The sequence below is a fragment of the Bos indicus x Bos taurus genome, chromosome 6, assembly GCF_003369695.1.
Source record: "Bos indicus x Bos taurus breed Angus x Brahman F1 hybrid chromosome 6, Bos_hybrid_MaternalHap_v2.0, whole genome shotgun sequence".
NCBI classification, from domain to species: domain Eukaryota; kingdom Metazoa; phylum Chordata; class Mammalia; order Artiodactyla; family Bovidae; genus Bos; species Bos indicus x Bos taurus.
In genome coordinates this window covers 29,301,898-29,325,612 of record NC_040081.1, presented here as the reverse complement: position 1 = coordinate 29,325,612, position 23,715 = coordinate 29,301,898, and the positions used below count along the sequence as shown (strand labels likewise).

General features: G+C 39.0%; 1 protein-coding gene and 1 non-coding gene across 3 annotated transcripts in view; one reads left to right on the top strand and one right to left on the bottom strand.

The window, feature by feature from the left end:
• UNC5C (unc-5 netrin receptor C) overlaps positions 1–23,715 on the bottom strand; it is a 427,174-nt gene that overhangs the window by 264,648 nt on the left and 138,811 nt on the right. The gene's annotated exons all lie outside the window — the stretch shown is intronic.
• TRNAK-CUU lies at positions 21,655–21,727 on the top strand. Its single transcript has one exon. It is a non-coding gene; the product is annotated as a tRNA-Lys (tRNA).

Genomic DNA, 23,715 nt, shown 5'->3' with positions numbered 1-23,715 from the left:
TTGGGGAAGGAAACTACTTAGCCTCCTCTGTGGCAAGTACATTAGACACAGATGACACAGTAATTAAATTGATGAAGAGTCAATAGACCTAACGGACTGGGAGGAAAATATAAAAAAGTGCATACACATTCTCCTCCTCTGTTTTTCCTTGGGAATAACTTATTTCATATTACCAACTAAGTAATTTACAACATCTGCTCATTTTCATATGTTCTCCTGGAAGGGAGTCTCATTACATCCCCTTATATTTCATTTAGATCTAACCACTGAAGGGAAACAGAGTATTTTTGAACAAAACTATCCTAAAATATAGGGCTTCCCAGGGGGTACTAGTGGTTAAAAAAACCCACCTGACAATGTGGAAGACATAAGAGACGTGAGTTTGATTCCTGGGTTGGGAAGAACACCTGGAGCAGAGCATGGCAATCCACTCCAATATTCTTGCCTGGAGAATTCCCATGGACAGAGAAGCCTAATGGGCTACTATCCATAGGGTTGCAAAGAGTCAGACACGACTGAAGAAGCTTAGCACACAGGCATGCACTTACAAATATGTTAGGAAAAAATCAGTAGTCTTGAGGTATTTTTATCAAGTGCTGGTATGGATGAAGCAGAGCACACAATTCTTTAAATGCCCACTTGGCTGAGCTTTGCTTCATTTCTGATTGTACTGGATGTAAAAAATTCGGCATCCTGGCATGACCTACAGTTCTTAAGGTTGACAAGTTTGAGAAAATCATATCAGAATACCATAATGATGTCATATGAAGAGGTAGAAAATGAACCAAGGGTTCTAGGCCAAAGTCCAAGGTTCCAGGTTGGTTTTCGCTTCTAACTACTAAGCTGTATGATAATGAGTTTCATCAATTTTCTGAGATACTTCAGTTTTCTCATTTATTAAACAAATGTTGGCAGGGGAAGTTAGTCTTTATGTTTGCTAAGGGTGCTACCAGCTCTAAAATTCTATGAACAAATAAAGCTAGTTTGTTCTTTTATCATTCCTCTGTTCCTTAGTGGAATGCTGTTGATGGTTATCATCAGCTTCTTCATATTTTTCACTCCTCCCCAGATGCATCAAACTAAAAACAACCAATAAACACATTAAGGGTCAGAAAAAAACAATTTTAATTCAGAAAATTTAAGAAATATGAGGGGCTTAAAAATAAGAAATCTGGTCTGATGCCTCATTTTAGATGAAGTTAGATGACCTACTCATGTCATACATTTGCTATGAAAGTGAAAGTGTCAGTCACTTAGTCATGTCTGACTCTATGTGACCAGGCTCCTCTGTCCATGGAATTCTCTAGGCAAGAACACTAAAGTGGGTTGCCATTGCCTTTTCCAGGGGATCTTCCCAACCTAGGGATTGAACCTGGGTCTCCCACATTGCAGGCAGATTCTTTACTGTCTGAGCCACCAGGGAAGCCCATGTCATACATTTGCCATAGACAGAACCAAAGTCCAAGCCTCCTACTCTCATCCTGTGAACTAAATCTTAGTTGAATGTTCACAATTTCTGATATATTCACTTGCCTTAAAGCATTATTTGTAATTTTTTTAAGTTGAAATCACTTCATTAAGCAAAAACTTCATGTTATAATGTTATAAAACTTCATATATAATCACATTAAATGGAAACAGTATCAACTGCCATCAATAGAAGGCTACCATATATGTAAAATGAACACAAACCAATGCTTAATCATTTAGTAAAACACTCTGCTTGCCATAAGCCTGGGGTCTAGGACAGACTCTTTTTTTAAAAATAGAATTTAGCCAAAAGCAAAAAAAATAGACATTTGCAAATGTAAGGAGATGTCAGCCAAGTAGAAAAAGATAGAAGCTCTTGTCTTAATGAGTTCTGAAAAACAGAAACAACTCTATTTGCATGTTAGATCAAGATATGATTCCAAGATTACTTCACTTCCCAATATCTTGACCTCTAACACCACTCCCAAATTAATAATTTACTAGTTCTATTTCACTGCTTTCCAACACTCTGCAAACTATCTGTAGGAATACATCATCTATATCAGTGTTAAGTTGGGTGAGAAGTTGCCTGTCTTCAAGTTAACAGGCTGCATCAAATAGCATGAGCTTCTTGGAGATAATGTCATGATCTGCAGGTACTGTGGCAGGCTTTTCAAAGACCTTGAAATCATCTCAAAAGTTATTGTTTGATTCCATTAGGGCCAGGCGTGATCTCATTTCTCTAAAATGAAACCTGACAACTGTGGTTTAGGCATGGCTGATATGTGATGCAACTAGGGCAGACTTGGTTCACAGTCCAAATTTATCAGAATGTGGCAAAAAAATAGGTTATACAACAAAAAATAGATCATAAGCTTGACTTCTTTTAGTCCTTTAAGCCACCCTATTTCATGAAGAAAGTATATTCATTCCTTATTTCATGTTTAAATTTCTGAGTATAATTTATAAAGCAACTCAAGCAAAGAGAAATAAATAAAGTGATATGCTCCTGGAGAATGAAAGTAACATCTAAATTTTAGTGGTTAAAATTGTTAACTAGAAATAATTCTTAAAACACTTTTTAAAGCCAGTCCACTCCAAACTATATTTTCAGCTATTTAATTAAAAAACATTCAAAAATACAAATATTTGTTTTTAAAATCAAAATAATTCAATGGTTTTCGATGGCAAATTCAACAAATATGACACTAAATGCACATGTTTTAGGTGTTTCATGAAATATATACAACTTACTGGTTATAAGTGAATGGCTGCACCTCACTCCTAAAATGCCTAATTCCAAAGATAAAACATAAAAGCTACAAACACACACACAAAAAGAGAATGGAAAAGTAGACATATAGCAGATGAAGGTTGTAAGACAAAAAAAGGATTAAGATGATGAATTATTACAAGCTAAAGTGAAGTGAAAGTCACTCAGTCGTGTCCAATTCTTAGTGACCCCACAGACTATACAGTCCATGGAATTCTCCAGGCCAGAATAGTGGAGTGTGCAGCCATTCCCTTCTCCAGGGGATTTTCCCAACCTAGGATTCAAACCCAGGTCTCCCACACTGCAGGCAGATTCTTTAACAGCTAAGCCACCAGGGAAGCCCATTAAAAGCTAAGGTTTTAGATAATAAAGTTTTTATCTAGAAATCTATATACAGCATTGTACCAATTGACTATCTGAAGAGAATAAAGATGTTTTCACACATACAAAGGACACTAAAATTTAATTTTTCTCTTTCACATGTTTACTCTTAAGAAAAAGCTAACAGATGTATTTTACCAACACTAAAGAGCAAACCAGACAAGAAGAAATGAGGTATCTCAAGAGACAGAATGTCCAATAAAAGCAGAGGATACTTCTGGGGCAACAGGAAAGAATCTTAGGTGGACAGCTGTGCAACAAGCCTGGAGGGGCACCAAGAGCCATGCATCTGGGACAGAGGCAAGAGGGTTCCTAAACTATTGTTTCCAAGGAACAGTGCATAGATTACATTATGCTTTGGCCTTGCTGGGAAGAATTTTAGAATTTGGTGGAAGCATTGGGAATGCATTAATATTAGTACTTAGAAATCTAAGGTGCAGGGGGAACAAAGACAGGGACACACACAGAGAAAGAAAAAACACAGAGAGGTGCAAAAAAGCAATTACTATTTCATTAAAAACAAGAAATTGTACAAGAAAATAAATAAATATGATGATCTATACAGTCATGCAGCAAAAAAGTATTATACTACCAGATGGGGGAGATAGGAGAAGGGAGCATGTGGGTTGGAAAATGGAGTTATAATAGAGATAAATTGCAGTTTGCAATAGTTGAAAGTCAATCATGGATGTCTAAAAAAGTTAAGAAACAATAGAATCAACTGTTTATCTAGGAACAGATATGCAAAAAAATAGAAGAAACAAAAGTGGTTAGCTCTGAAATTTGAAAGGGATGTTGTTATTGTTTAGTCGCTTTAGTCGTGCCTCTTAGTGATCCCATAGACTGTAGCCCGCCAGGCTCCTCTGTCCCTGGGATCTCCCAGGCAAGATATTGGAGTAGGTTGCCATTTCCTTCTCCAGGGGGATCTTCCTGACCCAGGAATCAAACTGGCGTCTTCTGCTTGGCAGGTGAATTCTTTACCACTGAGCCACAAGGGAAACCCTTTGAAAGGGATAAGTAAGGAATTATTTGATGTCTGAAAATGTTATGCTTGACAATCATAATATTAATAAAAATATATTACACATTTATTAATATGTAAATTAAAATAAATACTTCTACCTTGTTAAATTATTGTTAAATACATGTATTGCTAAATAAATTGTTAATTTCTAGAAATATCTATCTATACATAGAGAGTTGCTTTCCTGGAGGCTCAGCAGTAAAGAATCTGCCTGCAATGCAGCAGCTACAGGAGATACAGGTTCAATCTGAGGGTCAGGATCCCCTGGAGGAGGGCATGGCAACCCACTCAAGTATTCTTGCCTGGAGAATCCCATGGACAGAGGAGCCTGATGGGCTACAGTCCATAGGGTTGCAAAGAGTTGGACACGACTGAGGTGACTTAGCACACACACATAGAGAGAGAGAAAAAGAAAGAGACATTTCTAGCTACTTCAAATATGTCACTTCTGCAGCATTTAAGTAGCCTACATAGTACAACCTCCCCAAAGATTATACGGTTGAGGATAGTAATCTATTTACCCTTTGGAGCCCCTGACTTGACGCACATCCACATCATTTAGAGAAACGGACACAGGCTAAAGCAGTTGATGCCAGTATAGTTTCTTGGGACCTTAATCCACACAAAGGCAGATGAAGTAGGTAGTTTGACAAATTAGTTTTTTTTAACAATTGAACTGCATTCTAGATTATTAGAATGTCTTATTGGAGGCCATTGCTAATACTTGTATCTTCACATAATTTCAAATGCTTTGCAAGAATTTTCCTATCTGTCAGATTAGTTTAACCTCACACAATCATTAGGAGGTTAAATGGCAGATGCTACTATCCTCATTCCAATAATGAGGAAACAGACTCAAAAAAGTTAACTGGCTTTTTTGCTCTTTGTTTAGTTTTTGAAAGGGGCTTCCAAGGTGGTACTAGTGGTAAAGAATCCACCTGCCAATGCAGGAGACATGAGACATGGGTTCAATTACTGGGTTGGGAAGATCCCCTGGAAGAGGGCATGACAACCCAGTTCAGTATCCTTGCCTGGAGAATCTCATGGACAGAGGAGCCTGGAGGGCTACAGTCCATAGGGTTGCAAAGAGTCGGACACAACTGAAGTGACTTACCACACATGCATCATAGTTTTTGAAAAAGCAGGAAATAGGGCTCAGTTCTCCTATCTTCTCCACCCAAATCTTTTTTTCATTCTGTCAGTGATTCTAACATACTGGCCTCAAGTAATCTAAGTGACTCAGAATAATTTTAGTGTTCAAATCCTCAGGTCCAAATGCAAACCTGGCATTATCTTCAGAAGAACCAATAACATTTCCTATACATATACGTACTTTTCAAATATACATGGATCTTGCACTAATAAGTAAAATACACATTTGTGTATAAGGGTTTTTTTTTTTTTAACTGAATTCCCAATAGCCTTTTATTTCTGTGTACTCTCAAACTGATGAAAATTGAAAGTACCACTACTTATTTTGTGGAGGTTGTCAAGTTTTTTGATGTTGAAAGGGATTCTATATGTATCAAGTTGGGGAGCTTTACACCATGCTCTCAGAGAGGCTCTCCTTGACCAGCCAAACTAACTCAAGCACCCACTCCATGCACTAGTTCAGCCCCCTTTACTCTTCATAGCACTCATCACATTAACAAGCATTCCCTTTACCTACTGACTTGTTCTGGAGCCCACTATGATCTATCCCTCACCTGCCACTAGAGGGTGTGGCCCACAAGGGCAGAGGTTGTTGTGTGCAACCAGAACTGACCTGGGGCAAAGGATGGGCTTCACCAAGCTCTGTGGACTTCATAGAGAAGTTTCCCCCTGCCCCCAGTTCTCCCAGCTGACTCCTAACTCTATCCTCATAGAGAGTGCATGGTCATAGCATAAGTAGAAAAACAACCATGGCAATGGAAATGGTGCCTGTTGATAATCTTGGGGTGCTTAGCACATCATATTAGTACCTTACATTCATGTTGTATTTGTTCCTGGTCTGTAAGATGGGTATTATTGCCTCTACTTTGCAGATGACAAACTGATTCTCAGAGAAGTTGGGACCATCATACCCTAGACCACACTGGAAGAGGTACTAACGCACCTCTCAACAATCATCTGCAAGTGCCTAAAAACCATCGTAATCCACTGGGTTATACTGTCCTGGGTACCACTCCAAATACGTGGCCTCCCACAGTAGGTCACAGCTTAAAACAAAAAAGAGAAGAGGAACAGATTTCATTCAAGGGGCTACCTGTCTTCTCTTACTTTTGTGCATTCATTACAAACTCCACTCCTTTAGAAGTCAACAGATGTTTGAGCGTTAACTGAAATCCCCTATTATTTTTTTCAGTTCCTGGAGGAGGGGAGAGAGGAGGGAAGAGAGGCAAGATGCTCACAAAGGGAAGTCTGTGACGCTGAATCAGCCTCAGAACTGAAGCCCAGGCAGCTGATGCATCTACCGCCCAGAGCAAATGAAAGAGGCACTTTGTTAGTAATGGGGGAGCGTGTTAGGGGATGCAACATTTAGACAGAAGAAAGTCAAGCCCCAGGCAGAAATCAGGGCAATTATTGAACAAATCTGGGGGTACTGCATTCACTCTGAACACTGAAGACATGATGGCCTTCTGCTCAGAGGCAAATGACAGCATTCAAATATGTGTCCCACACAAACAGCCCCCACTCCAGTCACCAGCGTAAAGAATCAAAGGGAGATCGGTTCAGCCTGGCTCTGCCTTGGGGTTGACAAGTGTGAGAGTGGCCCCTCCTCCTCACCACCTGATTCCCTCTGGACCTGCTAATGGTTCAGAGGGCAGAGGCATAATGCAATTTGTCAGGAAAGGGACAAATGCTGCAATAACAATGTCCATGTAAACTGAGCAAATGCTCCGTTTAATTGTCTCTACACGTCAACCTCGAAGGAGTTCAGCTGGGAGAGCTGATGATCCAAAAGAAATTATTTTCTGATTTTTCATTGAAAATTTCAAGGAAAACACATGCCACAGCCCCTCAGGACAAACCAGAGAGTAGCCAGGACAGGGAAGATGGATGTCTTCCAGTGTCTTGACACATCTAACTTTAAGATATTGAGGATGCTATCATAACTTTCTGCCTTACATGTCTTTATTAGAGAAACAAGATTTATGTTTCTAGTATAGGGGGCAAAAGAAACTTGGGTGTCCATAAATGGTCCTGAGTCAGTCACTGAGCCTATCTGATTAGGGACACAGAGGACAGAATTTTAAAGAGAAAGTTATCTTCCTTTGGGTAGCCAGGGTTCTCTGCCTTGCAATTGACTTTTATATATTCCCTTGAGCTTTCTGGCACATCGTATTACTTTTCTGGGTTTCTGTTAGAAGTTCCTACAGGAAATAGTAACTCTCCAGTTTCCTGATTTTCAAAAATGAATGTACACATATGTTTAACATCAGGCTCCCTCACATCCACTCATAAATCTACACACAAGAGGAAAAGTACATATATTTTAAATAATTCACAAAACACAGTATAAGCTTGTTTTACATTGAAGGAAATTGGGCAAATGAAAAAGCTGAAATTAAATTGAATCTGTATCTCTTCCCTGTATTCAAAAGTTTTAAATCCTCATAAGTGACTAAGTGATGTATAGGAGAATAGAGCTGGTGATTAAGTTGGAACTTTTCTGATGGCTTTCAGCAGGGGCAATCATGGATCCCAAACTAGTCATTACTCTCCCCCAACAGGTCCCCTCCTGCCTATGTTCTTACCCTTACCTCCCCCAGTAGCTCACGTTTGACTCAGGCCTAATGACCTGCAAAGCAGTATGCTCATTAAGACCTTTTTTTTTTTTTGTCATGCAGGATCTTAATTCTCTGACTAGGGATCAAAATCATGCCTACTGCTTTAGGAGCACAGTCTTAACTACTAGACCACTAGGGAAGTCCCTAAGCCTTTTTATGTTCATACATCTCCCCATTCTCAAAACTCCCTTCTTCAATTCTGTTCACTGGGTTCATATCACTACACAAATTGCAACTCTGATATTTTCTTTTCCATGAAGCCTTCTCTGAACACATTCTGTGGCTACAATTGTCCCATCAGGGCTTCCTGCTGGATCTGCTTTTCTTTTCTTTTCTTTTTTCACACTTCATTGTAGTTTTATGGCAGCCCTTTCCTCCTTTTCTAGACTAGAAGCTCCTTGAAAGAACCATTGTTTATCTTATGGTTGTTTTTCAAGTATGAAGAGTTTTGCCTGCTGTATATTAGCAGACACTTGGTAATGTTTATTAGATAAATCAATATATTAAGAGTACATTGGACTTACCTGGGGGTCCAGTGGCTAGGATTCCATGTTCCCAATACAGGGGCCCCGGGTTTGATCCCTGGTCAGGGAACTAGATCCCACATGCCACAACTAAGAGTCCACATGCTGCTACTAAGACTTAGCAGAGTCAAGTAAATCAATCAATCAATCAATATTTTTTAAAAGAGTACATTGAGTTGAAAGTCACTGTATTTGGTATAAAATGGGAAGCAACAAAAAGTTAAATATCTCCCCCAAAATTATACTGATGCTTGAAAATCTACCATTCATGATTTACTCCATAAATGATTTATTGTCTTATTCCTGGAAGACAATTACAGTATAAATACTCTTGTGAGAATTAGTACAGAAAGTCGCCAACTCCTAACCTTGAGAAGGTTTTAGGTACCCACTGTCACCAGAGAGGACTGAGAGTGTAAGACAGGTGGTAAGAGAAAGGGCAAACAGCAAAAGGGTAAGGCCACACTGCACAGGGAGCAGAGGAGAAAAGGAAAAGTAGTCTATCAGCTTCAGTACATTCCTCAGCATCAGCTCTTGCTTTCCATCTACAAAGCCAGGATTCTCCCTCACTTCTTTCACTGATGGAATTGAACAAAAGTTAAGAGGATGTTGTTTTCCTTTTTCTTTTCTTCTGAAGGTATAACAAATCTTGGAAAACAAAGAATGAAGAATCCCAGGTGAACTTAATAAACCCACTTTCCCTTTTCATGAAACTCGGTTCTCCAAACACATCCAATGCTCTTTCCATACTCCAGCCTCCTGGTCTTACGCTTCCTTGATTTTTTTGGAGCTGTTACTTTAATGCACCTGAGATACAAATGCTCAGTTTCTGGTATGGCCTCTCTTCTGCTTCCAGCGTCTCCCGTAACACCACTGTTGCGACCCAAGTGGGCTTTTTCGTGTGCTCTCCAGAGATGCCAACTAGAAAAGAGCAATGATCTCTATTTCTCTGCCTATCTCCTCAGCCCTGTCTTCTCAAGGCCACTCATGGTAGAGCCTGGCCTCCAACACTTTCCCACAGAGGACTACTCTCCTTTCCAGAATTACCATTCATCAGCCTCATCATTCAAATAGGATCTAACATTGAAATATTTTGATTATTCCACATTGGTTTGGAGAGACTTATTACCTTTGTACTTTACTGAAGATGATACAATTCAGGATAATTAACTGAATTCATTTTCCCAGTAGTGGAAATGAAGGTTTTAGAGCTACACAGATTGGAAAAAGCATTTGGCAGCACTGTCACATACCTCATTTTTGTTCTTATCACAATAATAATTTCTGCATTAAAACAGTGTTGAAAACTTTCCCTCAAAGTCTGTGAGACTGTGTGACAGGCAAGGAAGCCAGGGATCATACATGTCCCATTACTGAGTCAGCAGACCACACAGCTCTTCACAGCAAACTCTGCAGATGGATAGGTCTTCAGTGAGGTGCAGGATGGCTTTCCAGTTTTTCTTTTAAAACAAGAGACACAGCCTGCAAATGGGAAAGATGAGTCCTCACCTTCAGAGCAAAGCTGTTTCTTAATTTGCACTCAGACCCCAAAACCCTGTCAAACTTTTCTGGACCTTATTACATAGTGGAGACACATAGACAAATAGCTTCCCTTGTGATTTAGATGGTAAAGAAAGAATCTTCCTGCAATGAGGGAGACCTGGGTTTTATCTCTGGATTGGGAAGATTCCCAGGAGAAGGAAATGGCAACCCACTCCAGTCCTCTTGCCTGGAAAATCCCATGGATGGAGGAGCCTGGGAGGCTACAGTTCATGGGGTCACAAAGAGCTGGACATGACTGAGTGACTTCACTTCACTACACACAGACAAAAATGTTTGTTTTTTTTTTTACAATCAGATCAATGTATCACCTTAAATAGAACATAAAGTTAATTTGAGTCACTCATATGGTTGGTAAAAATTATGAAACTAAGGAGGGATTCTTTTATTCATTCTCTGTAAATGCTTCAAATTTCCCATGTTTCAGTTTCCATTTTTTTCCTCCAGAATATAGGCTTTTTCTTGAAAGGGAAAGTTACCACCCATGCTTCCACAAAAAAAAAAAAAAGGACAGATAAAATTATAAAATGAAATAAAAGGTTGAAGGTTGTACCAACTCTACCCTTCCTGGAAAGCTAACTGTGCTCTAGCACCTCCATGATCACTTATGAGTTTCTGAAGACACAAGCCAAGTATGGAACTCAGCTGGCCTTGCTATGAAGACCATCAGCAACGATTTGAATTCTTTCAGGCAAGGAGTAGTGTTACCCACACTTACTGGCATATGATGGCAAAAAGCAGAGTATAAAGAAAATACTTAGCAACTAAGGTGCTTCGACTTGTTTTGCCTTTTATAATCAGGCAGGCAGAAACACATAACCTAGTATTTCTAGGTAATTTTTTTAGGCTCAGTAAATAATGCCTTTGAACTTAAATATGTTTCCTTCAAGAAGGTTATATAGTGCAGTGAAGGAGAAAAAATGATCTGGATAATTATGCTGAAAATATAAAGAAAAGAATTTTGGAGATCACTGTGACCTTTCTTTTACAAGTGGGAAATAAAATAAAATAAAAAAAAGTGCAAATCTTCAGTACAATAATATTTACTCATCATATTAAATTCATATAAACTTAAGCCTCTCCCTTGATTACATTATAAATCCGTTGGAGCCCTGGCCACCACAACTAAAGATTTTTCTTCTCTTTTTGACACTTTAGCCTGAGCTGTCACAGACCCTTTAAACTCTTCAAGGGAGTATCAGGAGCATAAATGTGAAAATACCAAGTAAGTAATTTTTTAAAATACTAGCCATGCAAAAGTTTCATTAGCCACAAATATTTGTCTCAGTCTAGCCTATTTTTACATATACCCTACTTCTTAGAGGGCTTCCCTGGTGGCTCAGATGGTAAATAATTCACCTGCAATGAAGGAGACCTAAATTCAACCCCTGGGCTGGGAAAATCCCCTGGAGTAGAGAATGGCCACCTGCCAGTATTTTTACTTGGAGAATTCCACAGACAACAGCAGTCTGGCCGACTACAGTCCATGGGGTCGCAGAAGAGTTGGACACGACTAAGCGACTAACACTTCCACTTTATTTCTTACTTCTATTCACAAATTTTTAGTTCAAGTTTCCAAACACATTATGACAATGATCCTCAAATTACTTGGCAAAAGAAATCACCAGAATTGTTTTGGTGATTATAGCTTCCTAGCCCTAATCTGACAGACTTTCTAAAACCAAATCTCAGATTGGGCTGGGAATACATATACCTCATAGCAAACACCTGGAGTCTGCCCCAAAACACAGATTTCTAAGAAAAATAAACAAAAAAGCAAGCCAATGAAAAATAGAATGAATATACTAAAATGATTATTCACTGACTGAGTTGATGTTTATTGAGGTTCTTTTATGTGTCAGTCACTTTTCCCGTCCCTGGGCACTACTTACACATTATTCATTAGGTTAATTGTGTGGTTTTAATAAGTTCAGTGCCTCATCTTCAAGAAAGCAATGATGATTTTTAAAATAAGGCTTATTACACGTATCAGAATTCATTTCCTAAACAACCTTAATGATTAAAAGCCTTGAAAAGTGTGCCTGATGAGTCATTAGAAAGTATGGGATAAACAGAACTTACTGTTTCCGTTCAGGATGTGTGTGAGTGCTAAATCACTTCAGTTGTGTCTGACTCCTTGCGACCCTCTGGATCGTAGCCTGCTAGGCTCCTCGGTCCATAGGATTTTCCAGGCAAGAATACTGGAATGGATTGCCATGCCCTCTTCCAGGGCATCTTCCCAACCCAGGGACTGAACCCCAGTCTCTTGTCTCCTGTACTGGCAGGTGGGTTCTTTACCACCAAGGCCACTTGGGAAGCCCTGACTTCAGGACATGCAAGTATTAAAAGGCCACTGAAGTGTGAACTCATCATTCTGAAAAAAAGCACTTCCTTTGAGATCACTTTTCAAATGCTTTGAAAATCACTCAAAATTGTTGCTTGTTACTCTGGCAATAACTGAAAGATAATAATGTTCCTATGTCTTCCAACCCCAACTTTAAACTTCATCAGAGGAGGTAAAAACATTGATGGAACTGGGCATAAGATGAACATAGGAGCAAATAAGTGAGAGAAAGGGGACTTTGTAATAAATTTATCTATGAATGTCCAGAGGTCAGAAATAGAATGAAAGTTAGAAAAAGAATGGTTAATGGAAGTTAGAGAGATTTAAGTCAATGTAGGGAAGAAATTTTAAGCACTTATTTCATGGATGAGCCTTATCACCAGAGGCAAGGGAACCCACTGTCAGTGTTTCTATGGGCACTGGGACTAAGGGTTTTGAAAGATTACTGGCTAAACATGAGTTTTTAGAGTGAGAAAGCACCTGAAATGGTGGTATGCACTGTAGCTTCCCTAGAGAATCAGTTTAATTTAAGTGAAGTTCATTCTTCAGTACATCTTTGAACTGTATTATCTTTAAGAACTAAGTGAAACACCAAGTAGAACATAGCCAGACCCTGTTCTGGTGACAGTGATTTAAACAAACAAAAAGAGGCAATAAGGATGTGGATATGACACAAAATCTCTGATGTCATGTGTAAGTGCTACCTTGATTCCCTGGCTTTAGGGATAAAAAGAAAACTAATGTATGAAAATTAAGAAGAGATATAATTTGATTCAAGATAAACTGGATTTATCGGGAAATTGGAACAATTAGGTCCAGTTCACTTAACTATTTTTATCAGTACTACAGAAATAAGCTTTCATTTCTAAAACTTCTATGAGATCATTATCAAAATGTCTATACATCATCTCCAAGTCTCAGGGCAGCAGGACAAAACATATGACATAATTAAATGGCTTGTGCTTCTTGGAAAAATAAGCATTTATAGCGTGTTTAATAAACAGCTTTTAAAGCTCTTTGAAAAGATCCAGCAGAATGCCTATCCTGCACAAAGTAAATACTCCATGAAGTTGCACATAGATTAGAACTAGATGAGTGCTTGTGATAGCTCAAACTCCTGTTCCAGGAATTCAAGAGGTGTTAAGTCTATTGTCTCACTTATTTCTTTAAATAGCCCTATGAGGAAGAGTCTGAAGTTTTCTCACTGGTGAGAAACTGAGGTCAAGGAACTGTCCGAGGTAAGTTAAGTGCTAGACACAAGAACTGAACTCAGCTCTGTCTGATGACCCCAACCACATGCTTGCTGCTGCTGCTGCTGCTAAGTCGCGTCAGTCATGTCCGACTCTGTGCGACCCCACAGACGGCAGCCCAACAGGCTCCTCCGTCCCTGGGATTCTCCAGGCAAGAATACTGGAGTGGGTTGCCATTTCCTTCTCCAATGCATGAAAGTGAAAAGTGAAAGTGAAGCCACTCAGTCGTGTCCAACTCTTAGCAACCCCATGGACTGTAGCCTACCAGGCTCCTCCGTCCATGGGATTCTCCAGGCAAGAGTACTGGAGTGGGGTGCCATTACCCACTCTTAAGTCTGGGCTGATGAATCTCCAGGCTCCACTTGCTCCAGAATATTTTATTTTTATATATTTCAGAATGGGGCCCCTTAGGACCTTTGTAGTCTAAGAAACTACAGCTCTAATGGCACACAGAAAAATGAATTGTATATGAAAACGATTTTGCCAGGTGGACATTTAATACATCTTTTTACATAAATTAGCACTGTAAGTACTGAATGTGCATTAAGTTCAATCATTTGTTTTAAATGTGCCTCTCTCTACTACAGAGCTCTTTGACCTATATTTTCATTATTAATAACTCCAGTGTTTGACACCATGCACTTGTTGCATCATGATTTTCACATTTAGTGAGCAGGAAAAATCATCCTCATGATGACCATTTTGTAATTCTCCTTGAAAATGTTTCCTTGGGATGTAGTTCAGATTGATTAAAACTAATTTAGAGGAAAAATGAGGTAAGCATCTTCAGTTCCTAAGCTAATTAGCATCATATAAAGTCTGTGTAATTGACATAACATTTCATAGTTGTATTTCATCATTCAAACGCTGATTATTCATGAAGGAATGCCAAAGCAGGAAGGAAATTGGGGTAGGCACAAAGGGAATGAATAGGTGAAGGAGCACACAGGGCCTGGAGTGTATGTCTCTGGCATTATGCCAAATGCAAATAAAAATGTACCTGTTATCTGTTGTTTTGTCATAGTTATTTCCTCTTCCTCAATCTGTTATTAAGCACAATTAAGACAACTATATATGAAATGCAAAGCACAAGAGACAGTTCTTTAAACTCCAAGAATGCTCTATCAATTTTATGCAAACACCTCTGATATAATGGCATTTTGAGATAAGTGATACCTGTTTTCTTTCCCATAATGTCACTTGCAAGAGATTAGGGACACACACCTAAACACTCCCTGAATAAATAAGTAGCGTTTATCCATGAATTTAGCTAAATGCTTTATGAGTATATTTATATTTTTAGGTTTACTTCTCAAGACAGTTGCAGTCTTCTGTTAAGTAACCTTCTGTTTATATAGTCTTCTTTAGTATTTCACTTTATTTGACTTGGGCTTCCCCAGTGGTTCAGATGGTAAAGTGTCTGCCTGCAATGAGGGAGACCTGGGTTCGATTCCTGGGTTGGGAAGATCTCCTGGAGAAGGAAATGGCAATCCATTCCAGCACTCTTGCCTGGAAAATCCCAAGGACTGAGGAGCTCGGTGCAGGCTACTATCCACCGGGTCGCAAAGAGTCGGGCATGACTGAGCGATTTCACTTTCACTTTCACTTTATTTGACTTAAATCCATATCCTCCAAACTTCTCAGAATGCTTTCAGACTGTGGAATTTCATAAAATGGACTTATCTGCTTGCTTTCTTGTCAGTTCTTAGATGGAGTTGAAGCAACTGCAGTTGGTCTTCCTCTGCTTCCTTTCCTGTTATACTCCTTACAGGCCACCTCTCCCTCGAAAGCACCAGGCGGCCTCTGACTGCTGCTTCTCTCAAAGAAAATGACTTACTGATAAATTAAGATATTTAGTGATCATGTGAAGTGATTAGATTACTCTTACTCTTTCTTTAATGTGGAGAAGTGGGACCTTGGGAGTGGGCAAAGAGTCCCTGGGGAACCATTTTCTCAATGGGCTGCATCCTCCAAACTCACCTGGTGGACAGTTGCTCTACTCAGGTGAAGGAGCAGTGAGGACCCCACCCACTCACCCATGATCGTGGACTCTGATAGCTTCAGAGTCTTAGTCTAGCCAGAGTGAATGATTACATGTATCAACAGGAAACTGTGTCCTCCTTTGAAACACTAGTCTGAGGTTATTGTTCTCTTTCAGAATGCAATTCTAAAACTATATGAATATGATAAGAAGTGCCATGACAAGTTTTTGTTTTGATTTACTGATAGTTTTTGGACATGAGAAGAAATTTATGTAATTTTTAAGCCATTTTTAGAATAAACTTACTTAGGAATTTTAAGAAAGACAAAATTAAGAAAGAAAGAATGAAAGAAAAATGTATTGCAAGTAATCATGCTGTAATCTAAAATGTCCATCTGCACAGAGATGCCAGATGGGGATGGGAAGTATAAGTAGTAACCCGAGGCCTGTCTTCCACTATAACAACATGAATATTGTTTATTGAACAAGCACCAGATGCCCATGGCTCTGACTCCTGAACATCTATAAAGAGAAAAGGTAAAACTTTGGAGAAAAAGTAAAACTTCCAGTGCTAGCAAGAGCCAATATAACTTCCTTTAGAAAGATAAAAAAAAAAAAAACAACAAAAAACTGCAGTACAGTCTCTTTTTTCATGACAAAGAGAAGCCAACACCAGGCAACTATCTTGGACTTACTTCTCTCCTCCCTGAACTGCCACCATTCCTCATGCCCACCTTCCTGGACTTCAGAATGTTTTTTCTCTGCTCACTTTCTGTATCACTGATTTTAGTTTGTTTCAAGAGGATCCATCTCATTAGATGAGACATAATAATCTTTGATATTTTTGACATCCCTTAATTTTTTTCTCATAGATACTTGGAATCGAGATAATGTAAACAAAAATATAGACTTCCTTAAAGTCAATATTCTGACAGCCTGAAACATTAAGATATCAAGTTTGTGATAAATGATTGATGACAACACACTAAATTACATCCATGGAGAAGGAAATGGCAGCCCACTACAGTAGTCTTGCCTGGAAAATCCCATGGACAAGAGGAGCCTGGCGGGCTACAGCCCACAGAGTCACAAAGAGTCAGACACGACTGAGCAACTGGGCACACACGCATGCTTTCTTCTTGTTGTTGGTTTCCAAATATTCCCTCTAGCCCACCCAATTTTATATCAGGGAAATTCAGATGACAAAGTAACCTTGCTATTATGTAAACATATCTAGAGAAAGTAATTCTTAACACCGTGAAAACCATTAAAAACTCAATTTTCTGAAAACCTAGTATTTTTCTCTATTTGCCTGTTTGCTCATAGATTCTTTATGATAATACAAAATCTGTTTTATAGTGAACCAATTACTAGTGATCAGAATGAAATCATAATTGATCTTACAACTTGAGTCTCCTCTGTGAGCAGGGGTGGACACTAAAAAGAGGTTGTGTTCCCTTCAACTCCAGGGAGAATATTCTATGGTTTTCCACAGCCTAATGCAGCTGGCTGCCAGCAAAGGATTTCTGGTAAATGCTATTTATGCCCACTCAATTAAAGTAAACGGATATTTATTGAGCTGTACTGAAGACAGAATGTTGCAGTAATGTGGTAATGTAGTCACCACCTCACCACCATAAAGACCCTCGGCGTTTCTTCTTTCAGAGCTCGGCACCAGGGAATTCATTTCTGGAGTGTTAGTTTTCTGGTACATGTTGAAAATTTATATATTACTAATTACTCATGATGCTATTATGGATATACTAGATAATATAAAATACCTAAAATAAAAGATTCTTGCCCTCTAGAATGTAACCTTTAAAATACAAGCTCAGGATAGTTCCATAAGTTCTTTTAGAAATGGGTAGCATGACCTTGGTTACAAGATAAATAATAAAAAGAACGTGATGCGCAACACAATATTTCCATAATTCTGATGGTCTTTTTATGAAGAAATGGCATTTTCAACATTTCTATTTGAGAGGGACTGAGAATAAATACAAAGAATCAAATATGAAAACAATGCTCTAGGAAGCAATGGCACCCCACTCCAGTACTCTTGCCTGGAAAATCCCATGGACGGAGGAGCCTGGTGGGCTGCCGTCTATGGGGTCACACAGAGTCGGACACCACTGAAGTGACTTAGTAGTAGTAGTAGTATATATATTAGTCCATATTTGTGTGTCTGAAAAAAGATGGTTCAAGTTAAATTAGTCTTATCTGAAAAGTATTATAACTCTCTACACTCTAAAATATGATGAAAATGCACTGAACAAGTACCAAGACAGTATCTTTAGGTTTCAATTCCAGCTATTCTTCTTTGCTACATTCATTGGGAATGTCTGACATAAAATACAGGCAGATTTTGTCTATTTTGTAAGCAATTTCACTGAAAATGTCAGATATATTTGTGTCAAAGAGGACACATAAACAAAAAAATCAATATTTTCCAAGTCTAGAGAGTCAACAAATTTAATTTGTTTTATCTACCTAGCCCCTGCACACTTTCATTTTTCAAAAGGGGATTGATAGCTATTTCTTAGCAAAACTTAATGCAAATATTTTTTATTGATGCATATGGGAAAATCCCAAGAACGGAGGAGCCTGGTAGGCTGCAGTCCATGGGGTCGCTGAGGGTCGGACACGACTAAAGTGACTTAGCAGCAGTAGCAGCATACTAAAATATATAATTTATTTTTTAGATCTATGAATTGGTTTAAATTCATTTATTTGTTCATTGTATTTTCCTTTCTTTAAAATGGGAATCTTTTTTCAGGTTTTATTACAATAAGCTGCAATAATAAAAAAATGCAACAAAAATTGGTTTCAACACAGAGATTCTGCAAACATAGTAGAAAACATACTCTTTCATGGTAGCATCTATACACTGATACCATGAGTAACATGGAAAAGATAGATGAGACTCAGAGAAAGGCCAAAACAGAGAAACATACATAATCTGGATTACATTTTAAAAAGAGTCTAAACAAAGAGAGTTCTCCAATAAAGAAAAAAAGCTTGCTTGCTTGCTAAGTCACATCAGCCGTGTCTGACTCTGTGTGACCCCATAGACAGCAGCCCACCAGGCTCCCCCGTCCCTGGGATTCTCCAGGCAAGAACACTGGAGTGGGTTGCCATTTCCTTCTCCAATGCATGAAAGTGAAGACTGAAAGTGAAGTCGCTCAGTCGTGTCCGACTCTTCGCGACCCCATGGACTGCAGCCTACCAGGCTCCTCCACCCATGGGATTTTCCAGGCAAGAGTACTGGAGTGGGGTACCGTTGCCTTCTCCGAAAGAAAAAAAGCTACTTTGGTCAAATTCTATAAATCATATGATTAATACTTGAGATTAGCAAACCAAGGCCATTTCAGAATTCCAGGTCTACCACATATTAGATGCTGAGATTTGGGGTCAGTTCTCTGAAAGATCTAATTATCTTCAATCTCTATTATGTTCTATTTCAGCCTTTCTACCCCATCTGGGCAAATATAAGGAATGCTTTTCCCTTTCTCAGTTATTAGACATGGACTTTCCACTCATTTCTGTCTAAACCAATTAACCCGCATCCTCAAAACTTCCACTGGACCTTTTTGGAACAGACTTTCCAAAACAAACTCTAGTTTCCCTAGAAGTCTCTTTTCTGTCAAATACCATTTGTGACCGTATTCTCGATAAAGGTAAAGAAACACCTACCAACTGTGAAGGTTAATATCTGAATCAACAGCTTTGCAGACAGAGTGACAGAACAGTGGACACCTCAGCAAGACCACTTTTCTCTGTCATTCATCTCCTTCCTCCATTTCTGGAATTTATTTTTCAGCAAGATTCGGGAAATAAAAATAAATTCAACATATTTATTGGACATCTATCTAAATATTTCATATTATTTTAGGCACTATAGGAGATAAAAAAAGATTTTTCTTTTGATTTCTGCTCTTAAGAAGCCTACTATTATTTGATATTTCATCTAAAACAAGAATCAGAAAGTTCAAAGCAAACTTACTTCTCACTCATTTCTACTACACTCTTTCATGCAACACACAATGTTCATTGTTAACAGTTTTTGTCAGAATATGTAATATAATGGTGTTTAGCAAAATGAATGTTTATGAATAATTCAATGTAACTATTTCATGCCTTCAAAGTAACATCCTTTTTATTGTGTTTTCCAAAGTTCTCAGTCAGATAATTATGCTACCCAGAAGAGCCCCTAACATATCCCTTGTTATGAATTTTATGATTCATTTTTTCTGAAATATTTTCCCCCTTCTCTATTATCCATAACTTGCCTGCCTTTTTCCTCTAATACTTTACTACCAAGACAGGAAATCAAGTTGATAGTGTCCTACGGCTCATAACAAGTTCATCTGTTTGCACTGGTGGAAGATCTGTGGTAACAGCAAGGGCCAACCGAACACAACATGTCAGACGTGCTGACTGGTCCCAAGACAGCAGGCAACACGCGACAAAAAAGCGAAGTTCAAGACCTCACTGACGACAACAAGCTGCGGCAACAGCTTCCCAGCTGAGTGACACGAAGCCCATAGTGGAAACATTACTCGTTTAGGTAGGCTCACATGGAATATTAATTTCCTGGGTTCTCTGTATTTGCATAGTAATAATAAGTTCATCTTCTTGGCTTGTTCTGGCTTCAATTAGCAATTCTATTGTCATACCTGAGACTTCAGATAGGAAGTAGAGAAGGCTGTAGAAAATATCCTTCTGGAAACAGCAACACTAGCGGAGCTTATCAGTACCATCATTAATTTAATCAAAAACCTTCAGGCAGAGGGCTAGAACAATCTGTTAAGGAAACATTTTCTAAAATGAGAGTGCTTCCCATTTGAATTAGGGTCTTACTCGTTTTTTTTTTTTCTCTTTAAGACATTATTTTTCTCTGTTATCTCTCCCTCATCCCTCCCCCGTTTCTGCCACTGATTAGATCTGCAACTGAGGGCTATATTTTTACTAAAAAATGTATTCTTGCAAATTGACAATTTCACAACAACATCCCTCTCCTCTAACCTTTTTAACTGATTTCTTTTTTTAATGACATCTCAATTAGTTCAGACCCACTGTGCCAAAGATAAAGTCCTTGTATCTCAATGAGAGAATACTCTAGAGAGAATGGAGTTTGCTTCATGATGTGCATGTTAATATACTATTTTCTTTAATTTGTTTTACAGATAATGGCTGCCAGCGGATGACTCTGCTATACTTATATGTGTGTTTGTACTCACATGCATGCTTAGGAGTATTTCCTCTTCAAGATATAAAACAAAACAACAACTATGAGGGAAGTTGCTGAGAATAGGATTCTTAAAAATGGAATCCCAAGGATGACTATAGGCATCATGCATGTAAGATAAAAATATCAATCCACTGTTTCAGAACTATAAATTTGTTGATTTTTAAATCTCAGAAACATCATATTTAGATATACATAAAGTGGTGGTCTGGGGTCAATAGTGAGATGTCTCCTGCTGCCTCCAGGGAATACCTTTACTAATTCAGAGAAATCCTTCAACAAACCCTATTGTAATGATGATACTTTCTATATGAAAGGATTACATCTTCTGCTGGAAGAGAACTTCCTGAGCCGAATATCACATGAGCATCCCAATAGGAGTAGCGCTCTGGAAGTTTGAGGAAACAAAACTGCATTTTGGGCCTTTGTGACACTAAAGACAATCATGATTTGGCCATGCTACCCAGAATACATGGCACCACCTCCACCTGTATTCACTGACACCTTATCCCAGTGGCTGCTTTTATATGGCAGGAGGAAGCAAGGTGCTCTCTGATCACCTTTCCCAATGCAGCTGTACTTTAAATTTTTAAATAGCTAGGAACTTCCTGTGCTTTCCTGGTGGTTCAGGTGGTAAAGAAACTGCCTGCAATACGGGAGACCTGGATTTGATCCCTGGGTCGGGAAGATTGCCTGGAGAAGGGAATGGTTACCCACTCCACGATTCTTGCCTGGAGAAATCCATGGACAGAGGAGCTTGGAGAGCTCCAGTCCATGGGGTTGCAAAGAGGCAGACACGACTGAGTGACTTTGTCATTCGTCAGGGACTTCCCTGGTGGTCCAGTGGCTAAGATTCTGCACTCTTAATGCAGGGGGCCCTGGTTCAATCCCTGGTCAGGGAACTAGATCCCAAATGCTGCAATTAAGAATTTGTATAAAGGTGGAGCTAGTGGTAAAGAATCTGCGTGCCAACGTAGGAGATGTCTGAGACAAGGGTTCAATCTCTGGATCAGGGAGATCCCCTGGAAGAGGGCATGGCAACACACTCCAGTATTCTTGCCTGGAGAATGACATGGACAGAGGAGCCTAGTGGACTATAGGGTTGCAAAGAGTTGGACACGACTGAAGTGACTTAGCATATACAGGTGCTATAACTAAAGATCCACATGCCACAACATAGATGGAAGATCCTCAACTAAGACTGGATGAGCCAAATTTGAAAAAAAAGTTTTTAAACAGCTATAAGTAACACCATGGAATTATGAAGTCATGAAATTGCAGGTCAGAGACTGCATCCATGGGCCATTATAAGATCTGAAAAAGCTTTCCTAAGAAAACACATTCTCAAGACAGAAAAGAACATTTTGATATTGTTCTTTTCTACACATTTTCTGTCTTAGCTTTCAATATTTAAAATATGTATAGAACAGTCTTTTGGACTCTGTGGGAGAGGGAGAGGGTGGATGATTTGGGAGAATGGCATTGAAACATGTATAATATCATATACGAAACGAGTCGCCAGTCCAGGTTCAATGCACGATACTGGATGCTTGGGGCTGGTGCACTGGGACGACCCAGAGGGATGGTATGGGGAGGGAGGAGGGAGGAGGGTTCAGGATGGGGAACACATGTATACCTGTGGCGGATTCCTTTTGATATATGGCAAAACCAATACAATATTGTAAAGTTAAAAAATAAAATTAAATTAAAAAAAATTAAATATGTTTGGAATTTGTGGAAGATAAATCATACATAAAAGGTCCAGGTTCGATGCAGGATACAGGATGCTTGGGGCTGGTGCACTGGGATGACCCAGAGGGATGGTACAGGGAGGGAGGTGGGAGGGGGGTTCAGGATGGGGAACACGGTGTATACCTATGGCAGATTCATGTTGATGTATGGCAAAACCAATACAATATTGTAAAGTAATTAGCCTCCAATTAAAATAAATAAATTTAAATTTAAAAAAAAGAAAAAACACTTAAGGAGAAATGTTCTTTAAAATAGAGAGTAGACTTCCAAAGCCAAAAGTAATCTCAGTCTTTTCTTTTAAATGTACAGACTCTGTGCCCATTCCTCTGTGCCTGAGAGAGAAGTTCTGGGGCAAGTGAACATCTGCATTTGTGTGATGAAGATCCAGGCTCTAGTTAACTCTAACGTAAACATTCCCTGACACCGCCATAATCTTCCAAAGTTGAAGGAAGCCACAAATGGCGGTGAAACAAGCATTTCAATAGAGTTATTATCGTTTCTAGAATGAATAGAGCTATGCTCTGGTTCTAAGCTAGAAGCTCTCAACATGGATAATTATACAACAAAATTAGTCAATCTCCATAAGCGTTAAACACTAAATAAAAAGGACACTATCGATTCACACATTAAAAAGCTGCCACCTTTTGCTTTTCCCCATGCGGGCAATATGCGAGAGCACGTGTGTAAAGTTGCCTCAGTCCTGTCCAACTCTTTGCAACCCCATGGACTGTGTAGCCTGTCAGGCTCCTCTGTCCACGGCATTCTCATAGGCAAGAGTACTGCAGTAGGTTGCTGTGCCCTCCTCCCAGGGATCTTCCCGATCCAGGGATTGAACCTCTGTCTCTTATGTCTCCTGTGTTGGCAGGCAGGCACATTCTTTACCTCTAGCGCCACCTGGGAAGCCGCTATTGCATAAGGGCTATATACTAGACTAATTTTGCTCTCTTTGATTCATAAAATTCTTAGTAAATCTTATTAATGGATGAAAAACCTGGTGAGAGACTTAAGGTACCAAGAAATTAAAATAAACAAATAGGAATAACTCTTGACATTCCTTCACTTAATTATAATATAAAACTTACCATATAGAGATATATATCTTTAATGTAAGAAGAATAGGTAATATAATTGCTCATAT